Source organism: Protopterus annectens, chromosome 11.part0 (assembly GCF_019279795.1).
Source record: "Protopterus annectens isolate FY-2018-M chromosome 11.part0, PAN1.0, whole genome shotgun sequence".
NCBI classification, from domain to species: Eukaryota; Metazoa; Chordata; order Ceratodontiformes; family Protopteridae; genus Protopterus; species Protopterus annectens.
The window spans coordinates 72965413-72979736 of record NC_056745.1 but is presented as its reverse complement, the minus strand read 5'-3'; positions in this window follow the sequence as shown (position 1 = coordinate 72979736).

Below are 14324 nucleotides of genomic sequence, written 5' to 3'. Positions count from 1 at the left end.
ACAGTTAATGAATGCACTATTTATGGTAAATTAATACAACAACTAAATTAGTATCATGTCATGCTATTATTTCACTTTTTGTGAAGTTTATAAAGAAAAAAAAGGTGGATATTAAGAATCTAATGTGAGACTACAGTACTTTTGAGATGAGTTAGAAGGCGCATTACAAAAAGTTACTTAATTTTGACATGATCAAAGCCCCCTTTTTAACTTTCTTGTATCCTGCATAGTCCACATAAAGATTGGAACTGCTGGTTTCATTGTAGCTCAAATAGCCTTGCCTCTGATTAAAACCTGATTGAATAGAAGTAATGTTTAGATCAGAGACCGGTCTGTATCTCCTTCTTCCTGCTTTTTCTTTTTTTACTCAAAACTTGTAATCTTTGGCAGAATATTTGCCTGACATGACATCACACAAACACATTAAACATTAATAATTAAAATGTTTTGGTTGATAGAAAGATGTAATTAATGTACAGTTTGCACTTGAACACTAACAGATATTGTATATCTTGCATTGCTTCTTTTAAATATGTGGGACTGCACATATTACCTGCCTCAGCAATGTTTTAGAGTGGCCTGGTCTTTTATTTTTTTATAAACATTACATTATTGTGAATATTGCTGCTTTTATGAGTATGATTTTCAGTCTCACAAACATGTATATATTTATTGCAGAGGTATTTACTTGCCCATTGAAATGACCAGTCTTTTTCTATTGCTTGTGTGTAGGGTTCCTAGAGTCTTTTACACGTTCCTTAGTTATTTTGTAATGCATTTGTTTAAATGGTTAATTATAACATGTATGCTCTGTGCTCCATTTGTTTATCACAGCAAATGGATTCCAGTTTTAGCTGAGATACACATTTATGTTTGAAGGATCATGTTTAAGTTTTTTTTTTTTTAATTCAAATATACATATTTATTTTTGGTCCCCTCATCTTCATCTATACCAGTTAGGTCCCCCCCAGTATCCCATGTCCATGCCAAGTCTACCAGCCAACCCCCCCCAGATTTATTGTACTATTGTTGGGGCCAGTTATGGAGCCTAAGGGCATCCTGGGGGGGTCAGCTCATCATGCTTCTGTCCTATCTAAGCCACATCCTTTGTCCCACCCCCTCAAGCTCATTAATTGTATCTTATGGCAACTCCCTTCTTTGGACCATGCCCCTCCCCTTAGACAATGTATCAATGAGTGCCTCTCCCCAGAATATACACTCCCATTACTTCTCTGCGGCTCCAGCAGTCACTCAAGCTGCTAATTGAACCTGGACTGAAGTTAGGGCTTTATCCCTTTATGGCAATAGAGCTATTTAAATATCGAACCTGGACTGAAGTTAGGGCTTTATCCCTTTATGGCAGTGGAGCTATTTAAATATCGAACCTGGACTGAAGTTAGGGCTTTATCCCTTTATGGCACTAGAGCTATTTAAATATTGAACCTGGACTGAAGTTAGGGCTTTATCCCTTTATGGTGCTGGAGCTATTTAAATATCGAACCTGGACTGAAGTTAGGGCTTTATCCCTTTATGGCAGTGGAGCTATTTAAATATCGAACCTGGAATGAAGTTAGGGCTTTATCCCTTTATGGCATTGGAGCTATTTAAATATCGAACCTGGACTGAAGTTAGGGCTTTATCCCTTTATGGCACTGGAGCTATTTAAATATCAAACCTGGACTGAAGTTAGGGCTTTATCCCTTTATGGCACTGGAGCTATTTAAATATCAAACCTGGACTGAAGTTAGGACTTTATCCCTTTATGGCACTGGAGCTATTTAAATATCGAACCTGGACTGAAGTTAGGGCTTTATCCTTTTATGGCGCTGGAGCTGTTTAAATAGTCCTCTTATAATTTAAAGGTTCTTGTTCTCTGACTACTCTTAAAGCTTTGCACATAATGTTGTCCTTCTCTTTATTAGTTAGTCAGAAAAAATGTCATATATCTCAAATCTAGAGCAATGAGAAGGTGTGAGAGTGTTCGTGATAAGGAGTTAGTATGGATGGAGTAGTTACTAGTTGCAGTGGACTTAGTCTTCCTTTTGATTAGAAAAAATGTCTTGTTGAAATAGTATTTGTTAATGTTGCATTGCTGGTATGACTTTAACTCTATCACACAGTTTTGGGTTGTCTGCTAATAAGGAGGTCATTGGACATTTGTTAGCTCGTATTTCCCCATCTCTGTGCCATATCATATAATATAAGCTTAGAAGTGCTAGACTGATATAATATTGCAACCACTGTTTATTTTTTCATTGTTAAAATATCATATTAAATAATGTAGTTCCAGCTGGAACAGCAGATGTACCTGAATTGCTCCATTCTGTTGGATAGGGGATGGTAAAGCTATTCAAACTTAGAATGACGTTAGTGGACAGTCATGAGGAGGAATATTGTGGTTGAGTAATTTAGATAGTTTGTTTAGTGCTGAGAGAGAATAACCCACTTGCATTCTTACCTTCAGTGCAGGAATTCTGCTTATAACAAAAATAGAGAAAACCCACTTCATTATAGACTTAAATTACTGCCATAACTGGACAGCAACATATTTACAAATATCTGTAATAATTCACCGAGAAAAGATAGTTTCATATCTTTTTACTCTAGTGCAGGAAGGATTATAAAGCAGAGAATGAGGGTCAAGGCAGGGATTTTCAACTCTGGAGGAAAAAATTCAGGGGTTGGTCCTTATAAACAAAATAAAATGCAGAAACAACACACTTTTTGCATCAAAAACGTATAATTTGGTGTTATAAATGGTAATGAGGTTATATCCATCTCCAAAGATTTCTTAATTACACTTGTTTCAGACTACAACTGGTACACTTTAAACGTGGCAAAACTGTGGTGGCATGACTTTGAAGAGCAAGACCATTTTTAGTGGCCTACATACTGACTCACAAAATCAAGTACAGGATCCAGTGAGAATAGATTATTGTTTCTGTAAAAGAAGATATATTATATATAGACAGAAAAGTGAAATGGGAATATTCAGTGGGATCTGGAATTTTACTAAGGTCTCATATCAAGAAATGCTGTAAACTGCTTATTCTGGGTTATAACAGATCATAGACTGACTTAATTAATGAGGACTCTGGAATTCTTTTTTTATTATTTACTGTTAAGTGAGAATGATTACAATGTGCCTGTAGCATAATGAGCAGCTTGAAGCTGTACATAATCAAGCTGTTATACCTCAGAAGGCTCACTGGTCTGTCGGTGGTTTAGAGTGGAGTCAGACTTGAGGATGCTCAGCTTAAGTTGTACATAACGTACGGAGCATTAAGATGTCAACCTTATATAAATAGGGTATCCCAAGATTCCCCCGATATTTCTCATGGTTTGAAAGTTAAACAGGAAATGTGGATAATAGATGCCTCAATATCAGAGGACAGTTGAGTAGAATATTAATGGCCTGGTCAATATTTACAGCATTCAGTTAATAGCATCTATATTATTTTAGTAAACAACATGTTGCAGCAGTCCAAAAGCAGGCTTAACCAAATAAGATGGATAAAACAAGATTTATGATCGAAATGTCAAACTCCAAAACCCAAAGTTTCCACTTGATATAGAAATGTTCTCTGATCTGTATCTTCTGCAGTAAGCATTTTTTAACACCTTTATTTTTTTTTCAAATGATTGTTTATTTTCCAAATAATATAATGTTTAACAATACAATCATCAATAAACAAGTATTATAAACTTTTATATACACTATGTACAATTGACCTGAACAAAGGAGGGGGAAAATTAATAAAATATATGAAATTAGTATCAAAAATGTATAATATTCAATTAATAAAGTATAAAGTTACACATTAATTATTTAGGGTTCATTTTTAATGTTTCAATAAGAGTTAACATTTTTTCCCAAGGATTGTTTGTCCATGTTTTAGGTGAAATTCTCGATTCCTTCACCTTGATTTCTAATGTTGCTGTTTCTTCCATCAGTCTCAAGAATTCTTCCATAGTAGGTTCTTGTGAAGACTTCCACTTTCTAGTTATACATTTCCTTGCCACAGCTAGTATGGACCAAAGTAGGTACAGGTCTTTTTATTCATTCCAATAGTATCATTAACATTTAACAGGACTAAAGATTTGATTAAAATAAAGGTATCTGTGAATATAGCTTGGAGAAAAATAGTAATTTCTTCCCAGAATTTTTTTATATTAATACAATCAAAAATATATGAGACCAATCAGCTTTACAGTTTAAAGAACATCTCCAACAAATGAATTTATCAAGTGAATTGAATTTGGCTATTTTATATTATTCAGAATAAATATGACATTCCATCAGCAGATTGTTTGATACTACAAAGCATATTATCATATGTTAAGGATCTTAATAGTAAAATTATTAATTCTTCTTATAAAACTAGTCCAAATTTGATGTCTAATATCTGAAGTTATTTACAATTATAATTGAACAAACCTAATTTCAAAATTATACAAAATAATTGATAACATATAAAACTAACCGTAATGCAAGATATTGAAATTTCTTAGCAAAAGGATGTCACACTAATCTATCAATTGAGAGTAAAACAAATCTTTTATATTCTGTTAAATTAACATTTTAATTTACAAGTATGGAAAATATTTACATGTAATTATATTCACAGGGCATTTAACATCTTTATTGAATTATCACTTAGAACATATGCAAATATGCATTTATATAAAGGAAAACAAACCAGATCAACATGTTCTCAGTTACAAGCATTATATATCACATACATATGTACTTTTATGCAACTATCATCAATCCAACAGTACATAAATTGCTTAATTCATGCCTTCCCTTAACCCTCACTCCTCCTGGAGTAAGCTTTTTAAACATATTTTTTCAGGGTCACAAGACAACGTATTGCAGTGATTGATTTGTTAGTCTGTCTTTTCATGTTTCCTTCTCAACTTCTATTGGTCTCATATCATTAACTGAAAACTGAAATATTCTGTCAAACAATATTACTCCAGTGTACATTTGTACTTCAAATGTCTACATTGTGTTGGAAAATGTTGACAGTTATATGTAAATACTGGGTCTACTTTGCATGACTGAAAACTCAAAATACTGAAATTCATTTTACTGAGACCACAATACTTAAATTTCAGAATAAAACTTAAACCAAATTTCACTAGGCGGACCACTCAAATAGTAGCCTTGCATATACCCTAATCTTTTGCTTGCTAAGATATCCACATCAGTGGATCAACAAAGTCTCAGTAAATCTGAAGCTTGGAATGATAGGAAGCCTATATTGTCCAAACCAACAAGTAGAAAGAGGTACCGAGCAGCTAGTACCAAAAAAAAAAAAATCATTAGTTAGTATCCCCAGTCCTGCGAAAATTCTTCCTCGTTTTTAAATGCTTCTACGGTGAAAAAAATACGTGAGTCGTCATTCTGTGTTAAAATCTTCCTTTTTATTAATTTGGGTAGGTGAGCGCAATTCTGTTATATTGAGGAATCAAGACTGCAAGTTTACCTTCAGTAGCTGATGTCTATTACAATAACGGTGTTTGCAAAGTATCCCTAATAACAATCTAGAACAGAATCTAGAACAGTGAGTAAACATGTCAAATAGCCAACCAAATCTGTGAAAATTTACAGGAAAATCTGGCAAGACTAGAGTTTTCATTGCGTGATTCCTTAAACCTTCTGCATATTTCCCATGAGCTTCTAATACAAGGACTTTTAAGGAATCATACAGTGAAAACTCTAGCCTTGCCAGATTTTCCTGTAAATTTTCACAGATTTGGTTGGCCATTTGACATGTTTAATCACTGTTCTAGATTGTTATTAGGGATACTTTGCAAACACCCTTATTGTAATAGACATCAGCTATGTAAACTTGTATCCTCAAGGTAACAGAATTGCACTCACCTACCTGAATTAATAAAGAGGAAGATTTTAACACAGAATGACGACTCACATATTAGTTTCAACATAGAAGAATTTAAGAATATGAGGAAGAATTTTACCAGGACTGGGGTACTAACTAATGATTTTTTTCTTTGCTTACTAGCTGCTCTGTACCTCTTTCAACTTGCTGGTTTGGATCATATAGGCTTCCTATCATTCCAAGCTTCAGATTTACTGAGAGTAATTTCAGAATACTGAAAACTCATTTGACTGAGTCTCATTATACCGAAAGCTTACAGTGCTGAATTTCAAAATACTGAATATTAAGCCCTAGACATGCACACCTGCAACAGCAATGACTAACTCTTTCCAAAACTTGAAAACTATTTACTTATCCTCTTAACAGAAACCAGATGATATAAAACCAAAGTAGGTGGGGGGCTGTGTCCCCACACCCCCAACTATATATACTAACTCTGGGATCACACTACAGTGGTGAAAAGGACATACACCTTTTACTTGCCTTACAGTACTGTACACACTGCCACTCCTGCCTGGAGTGCACAAAATATCTGCCATATTTCTTTATTTACTTTCCATAAAAATGTAAAGAGACAAACCCACATTTAGAAACACTACAACTCTACTTTCTGTACTACTATTGGTATTCTGACAGTTGGCACTTTAAGTTATGGTAATCTTTTTTTTTTTTTTTTATCACAAGCAAGTCACAGCTGAAGGGAAACCCATGTCACATCTATGGCTTAAAATTCGGTCTTTTGAAATTCAGCATTATAAGTTTTCAGTATAATAATATTCAGTCAAATGAGTTTTTAGTATTTTGAAAATTAGATATTGGGTCTCAGTAAAATGAATTTCAGTATTTTGAGTTTTCATTCATGTGAAGTAGTAAGTATTATGTACCAATAAATGTAACTACGTGTAACATGTTAGTCTCAAAAGGATTTTATAAATATGATGTACTTTGAAATGCTACTGTCTTTCTTTTTCTTAATTTCTCTAAGTCATTTGGACCCCATTCCTAAGTCAAAGTACAATTAAAGTTCATGAAATTAGTATTGTTTCAATCTTTGTCAGCTAGTAGTGCTCTTCGCAGCACCCGCAATGTGCTCAGTAATGACTCCTTCTGCAGTTCGTATGGAGTTACATGTATTGGTAACATATCTAAATACGATTATACATTTTTTTTTATAAAACCCATTGCTCTTACTACTGTTGAGACTGTCTGGGTATCTTTCTTCCACATTGCTCTCATTTCTGCCTGCAGATCCTGATATTTTATGACTTTGTGTCTGTCTGTACAGAGGACACTGTAGTCATTAGGTGTGGCGATTTTAATGATCAATGCTACTTTTGTCTTCTTTTCCTGCACCAGTATATCTGGTTTTCTAGCATCTATCCTTTGAACTGTTGGTAATGGATGATCCCATGTGATGTAACTTCTTCATTTTCTATGATGTTTTGTGGCTCATGTTTCCAATGTTTTTCAGCCACTTCCATACCAATATGTTTGCACAATCCCCAGTACAGCAGTCTTGCCACATTATTATGCCTTTCAGTATATAGTCCTTCTGCCATTAGTATGTCACAACCTGCAATGAGGTTGGCGACTGTTTCCAGTTCAGTTTTACAAAACCTACATTTGTCTGTTTCTCCCACATGTTCAATGGACTTTATAAACCAGCTTGTACATAGCCCACTATCTTGGGCTGCCAATATTAACCTTTCATCTCTTGGTTTGAATTCGCCTCTCCTTAACCATTCCTGTGTTCATTTCAGATCAACATGAGGTTCTTCCCAAAGTTTTCTGCACTTGCAACTATTTTCATGCTTTTTCCACATTTCTTGCCTTCTCATTTGGTCCTTCACCTTATATTCTTTCTTTTGTTTTTTGGTACATTCAGTTGCTGCCTTATTTTTATCTACTTCTGGTTTGATTTCCATTCCTGCCTGATGCCGATATGCTTCTGCTAAATTAAGCAGAGAAGTCATCTTAGATTTATTCTCCTGATGTTTCAAAACTTTCATTACATTTAGGTCTTGTGAGGTCAGCATATGTGTGGAGTCCCACGACTGCAGATCTATACATGTAATCAATTTCAAGGAGGCCCATCCCTCCTTCAGAATGGGGAATATATAATCTTGGTATGCACTGAGTTTTATAAATCATTTGGTGAGCATGAAGCATCCTTCTTGTTTTCCTATCTAATCTATCCAACACATTTTGGGGCCAGTCAATCATTCCAAAACTGTAAGTTAGGACAGGAAGAGCAAATTGGTTTATAGCTTGGATTTTGTTCCTAGATGTCAATGCTGTTTTCAGAATTAAATTAAGTCTTCTGAAGTATTCCTTACTAGGTTTTATTCGCATTTGATTATGTTTTATTGTTGGACCTTCATCACTTCCCAAATATCTATACACTCCCTCTTGCTCAAGTTCTTTTATATAACATTCTTGTCCCAAACTGATCTTTTTCTGGTGCTGCAGTTTTCCTGCTTTAAAGGTTGCTTTTGCACAGTTATCAAGACCAAATGACATTCTTATATCATCTGAAAAAGTTTTGACAACCTGCAGCTGTGCTTTCAGTTCCTCATCTGATGAGCTATACAGTTTTAAATCAGCAACAAAGAGAAGATGAGAAGTCTTTACACTTTGTTGTTTTTTAGGAGCCAAATTGTAGCCATGGTCTAAGTTGTTAAGTAAACAGCTTAATGGGTTAATGGCAAGGCAGAACAGCAATGATGACAGAGAGTCACCCTGGAATATCCCCCTTTGAATTTTTATCCCTGGGATAACAATCTGTCCTTTATCATGGCTTAATTTCAAAGTACTCTGCCACTGTTTCATGGTCACTGTAATGTAACCGATCAGTGTAGGGTGTATCTTATACATTTTTAAGCACCCATTTATCCATGAATGTGGGATAGTATCAAATGCTTTTTTATAATCAGTCCATGCTATACTTAAATTCTTCCTCTTTTTACACTTCTCCAGTAATAACTTAAACAACAAATGATCCTTTGTTCCATATGACTTTCTTTCACTGCCCTTTTTTTCTACTGCCATAATTGAGTTTTCTTCTAAATGACTATAAACTCTATCGGCATCAATTCCCATGTATAGTTTATACGTTGTCGGAAGGCAAGTTATTGGTCTATAATTTTTAGGGTAGCTTGCAGGTTCACTCTTAAGAAGGAGCATTGTTTTGCCTGTTGCTAGCCAGGTTGGTGTCTGTTTGGGGTGCACATATAAATAGTTCTTACTCATGGCTAAATCTTTGTACAAAGATGTTAATACTTTAAACCAAAGGTTAGGTACTGCATCTGAGCCTGGGGTTTTCCAATTAGAGGCTTTTCTTAACTTTGTCTCAATCTCTCTGCCTGTTACTTTATCCCATTTCATATCCTGTACCTTTAAACTTCTTATTCTTTCTTTAACTTCTTCTATCCATTTAGCAACTTTGTTATGTTCCACAGGATCTTCATAGATACTTCTCGAAAATGTATCTACTTCCTCTTTTTTTGGCAGTCTTTCAATTCATTTTACCTTGCTTCCCACTTCTCTATAAACCTTTTTTGGGCCATCAATAAGTTGCTTATTTTGTGCTTTTTCTTAATATTTATATGTGTATCTTCTAAGTTTTTCCACTTGTGCTGAAATTTTTAGTTTATTTGTAATAGTGCATGATAGATCCTGGTCTGTTATAATACTGTGCATTGCTTTAATCACATCTATCTTTCTTAGTATTTTTGTTGACCTATTCCCTCCTCTGTAGTCTTTTAAGAATGACAATTCTTGATTTAATTGCTTTATATTTTTCTCTATTCGATACGTCCATGATGGTATTTGATTCCTCCCATTCCTTTCCCTCACTACCCTGTATTCTTGTGGTAGAACTTTATCAGTTATTAATTTAGCAGCACAGTAGTATATCCTGTTTACTTCTGTTATATCACATGTATCTCTATGGGTAGTCCTAATTACTGCATTCATTTATTTTATTAGGCTTCTGACTTTTTGGGTTTTACTGACCTTCTGCAGTCTATTTCTCTCAGTGATCTTAATATATCTATCCATGTCTATTAAATCAAGCAACTCTTCTCTTAACTGATTTTTTTCCAAACTAAGGTCACATCCCTTGTTTTTCATTTCCTGAGTGCATTCTATAGAAGGTTCTATAGCATCTTCCTGTGCCACCTTCTCTTCAATTTCATCCTGTGTCATCCATTGCTCTGTCATATGGAACTCACTGGCCTATCACTCCTCAACATTCAATTGAATGTTTATACTGATTTCCTGTGGAAGAGTCCAAAATATCTTGATATGGCACCTGACCAATTGCTTCCTGTTCTACTGGTTTCCCCATAATTTGGATATCCATTGCTCTATCCTGTTGTGGTGTTTTCTGCATTCGATTTTCTACACTGAATCCTTCACTTTACAGGTGCTCCATAACCTCAGTTTCTATTTCTTTAACTTCTCTATTACTAATCTCCTTTTCTACTTTTCCTCTTTGTCTTCTTATTTTTTGTATGGTAAAGTTTTCCATATCCAGATTCCTTTGCTGTATTTCTTTTCAAATATCTTTGGTGCTGCTCTTTTTGTGTTGGTTAGTTTTGCTTTCTCCTTTGCATAAATATTACATCATATTAAATCTCGTTTTCTTTCCCATGTCCATATTTCTTCTTCAGATGTCTCCTGATCTTCCTGCTTCTCCTTACTTTGGAGACTCATTCCATCATGCTGGGATGTAACCTGTGTTAGACCTTTTATACCAAATCCTTCACTTCACAGGCACTCCATAACTTCAACTTCTATTTTTTTTTAACTTCTACTTTACTAATCTTCTTTTCTACACTCCATCTTTGTGACATTATTTTCTTATTGTAACATTTTCCATATCTGGATGTCTTTGCCTGTATTTCTCTTCAAATATCTTTGTGGCTGTCATCGTTATATTGATTAATTTGTCTTTCTCCTTTGCATAAATGTTGCACCATATCAAATCTCTCTTCCTTTCCCATGTCCATATACTTTTCAAATATCTTTAGATTTTGTTGTTTATATTTTCACACTTACTCAGATGCTTCTTTTTCCAAACAGATCAAAGTTTCTACTGTTTTTCACAAATCTGTTGCATTAATTAACGCAAATTTTCATTTGAAGCTTCTGACAGTTTTTCTTGCGGAAGTATTTTTCTTTCCTTTAATTTCTCTCTTAATCAATTTGTATATATTATGTCTGGAAATTCTGGGCTTTTTGCATAATACTTACAATACATAATTTCCTTCTTATCCTCAATAGTCCACACTATCATCTTTATGCCTCTTCTTTGTTTTTTGTGGATTGCTACTTCCTTCTACAACAGGGGGGACTATCCTCCCCCTGGGCCTGGCCTGGCCCCATTGTAGGAATGTTTCCGTATTTTGAGGATTCTACACTGTCATTTTTTTACAGTCCTGGCACCAGTGTGCCTACCAGGATTGGGCACTTTTTTTATCCTGGCTCTTGTAAACTCAGCAATCTCTTTTAATTTTTGAACTACTTCTGTCCATGATATATGCTTTATAAATACAGTCTCTATATAATTGTTGCCTTGGTGAGATTTTGTGAAAACAGGCTCCACCTCGTGATGGTACTCACCAAGACTTGAGGATTAATTCAATTTCAGCACTACTCCTCTCCTTTGCTAGCTGACTTTTCAGCTCTCAATTCTAACCCCTAATTAAGTTAAATAATGTTGACTTAACTCTGGAGAATTTCTCCCTGGGTCTTTGCAGAAAAGGGTTACATGTCCATTCAGGCTATTCCTGTCAATAACTGCCATAAATAAATACATTATTGTCAGTAGATAAACAACAGAGTATTGTGGTCCATGGATATTATTTTTGCTGGATCAGGACATTAGCATTGCTACTTATTTTCAAATATTGGAAGATATTACCTGAAGGCTGAATCTTTGAAGAATATAGAGGCCAACATGAGGACAAATGGTTCTTGAAGAGTACTTCAATTTATTTTTAAACTGCTGTGATAACCTACCATTAGCTGTTTATTTCTCAAGATTACAAATTAGACTGAGCAAATAAAACTTCTGCCAACAGGGTTTTGTATTTTACATGCCATGTTGCTAATTATGTTCTGTCTTATAGATTTTATACCTACATCAGATTATGTTCATATTTGCTTTGTAGATGTCATGTGATGTAAGACTGTAATTTAACTTTTTAATTATTACCTCTTGTATCATTTTATTGAATACTATCTGATAATTTGTCTACTCTGGATAGACAGATGATCAAGTTCAATGTAATAATGTTTTACAAAATTTGCATGTGACATTTTTGGAAGTCTGCGCTAAAGTTTGAAGTAATCTCACAGGTGACAATAAAGACTGATTACAAAAAATGAAGTTGCAAAAACAATGGGTCAGAGGGCTTATAACATATCTAAACATATAATTACTTACAGCATTTAGGAGGATGTTGGACTAATTTGGTCTGACTGTATACCATTAGTACATTATTTAATGTTTAGCATTATCGGAACAAAGCACCATGATAGAGTTCCAGTCAATGTGTTGCCTGCGTCTCTGCCACAGACTACAATGATATGCAGACAGTTTTCCATTCCATTTCTACTAGCGAATTAATGAAACAGTTGTGCCAAGAAAATGTTATAATTTATGATGTATCTTACAGGAAGAGTGGAGTCGGTACATGTTTGTAGGTTGCACGCTGCCTAAATTCATGAATGCCACTATCTTACCTGCCATTAGGATTAACATTATAAGTTACAGCTCTGTACTTGAGCAAATTATATATATGTATATCTAGCCCAAAACTGTGTATGTGCCTCTAAATAATTGCTAGGTAGTATATCAAAGCTATAAATGTATATTCCGTACTTGCATGTAGAGAAAATGTAACAATAATGCCCAAGACAAGTACACAGTGTAAGTTGTAACCCATTCTCAAGGGTATACTGAAAAGTTTACAATGTACTTGTGTAATGACATGCAGAATATTTTTTATTGGTACAAGTGCCTGCAGTCTTGAATTTAGAAAACCACAACCCAGATAAAACAATGAGCTATGATTATACATTTGAGCCACACTAAAATTCCTTATGACTATATTATAAATTATTAAGCAGTGTTTGATGACATCTAATAAGTGTTTGATGATATATCACATATAAATAGTAAAACACAAATACTGTTTTCATAAATATTTAAACAAAATAGTCAGACTGAAGTGAGAGATTCCACATTTTATAAACTCTGCTTGTGCGGTCTTCATATTTATAAGAGGTCCTTATACAGACCTTAAACATGGTGCAGATTAGTCAAATTAATGTTGATTTACACTGACACTTATCCACAGGCTCCACATAAAAACTCTTTATATTTAAACAACCAGACTGTCTCAGGTTTAAAGATAATTCCTGTCAGATTTTAAGAATATGTTTTGCCATTCATTTGTTCCTCTTTAGCATATGTTTTCCTTGTGTCTCTCAGACATAAAGGCAAAGTCTTATTTAAGGCTATGACCTCACTCCCACAAGTCTGCCTTTAACTATTTTTGATATTATATTAATGTTTTATTGTAAACGTTAAATGTAAATATATGGTAATGGGAGGGTCTGTAAATTATAATCATGTAAAAATAAATCATGGCAACTGAGAATGTGGTTTACAAAGTAACAAGAGAGCACATATACAAATCAGTCCTTTCTGTATACCTTTGTTAAGTGATCTTGTCTGCAGTGGAATACACTGTAAAATTAGAAAAATATTACTGATTTCAAGACAGATGTGTGTCACACTCTTGTCACATCATATTTAGGGTTGCACAAAACTATTTTGCCATTTTTTGCATCTGCTTGGGACTGTTGCTTTCAGGTTCTAAACACAAATTAACTGTATATATATTGTTTGGGAGGAGAGCTTCAGTGTCAATTACTAGCCTTCACAAAATGATCATACTCACTGAAGTTTGATTTAGACAAGAGAAATAAAAAGAATTCCAATGACAGTTTGAATCTGAGTAGTATTTAAATCTTTCTTTTTTTTTCATATGTATTCATTGGTTTGTTATGGTGCTAGTTTTTAGTGGAGACCAGTGAGTAGAAAAGGTAAAGTTTGAAAAGGATCAGAAATCTTAGCTACCAAAAAAAGGAAAAAAATAAAACTGCAACTAAGTAATGAGTGAATGATAAAAAACTACTTCCTGGACTATCGTGTGTGTGTATGTGTGTGTGTGTGTGTGTGTGTGTGTGTGTGTGTGTGTGTGTGCCTGTGTGTGTGTGTGTATATGGATGTGTGTGTGTGTGTGTGTGTGTGTGTGTGTGTGTGTGTGTGTGTGTGTGTATGGATGTGTGTGTGTGTGTGTGTGTGTGTGTGTGTGTGTGTGTGTGTGTGTGTGTGTGTGT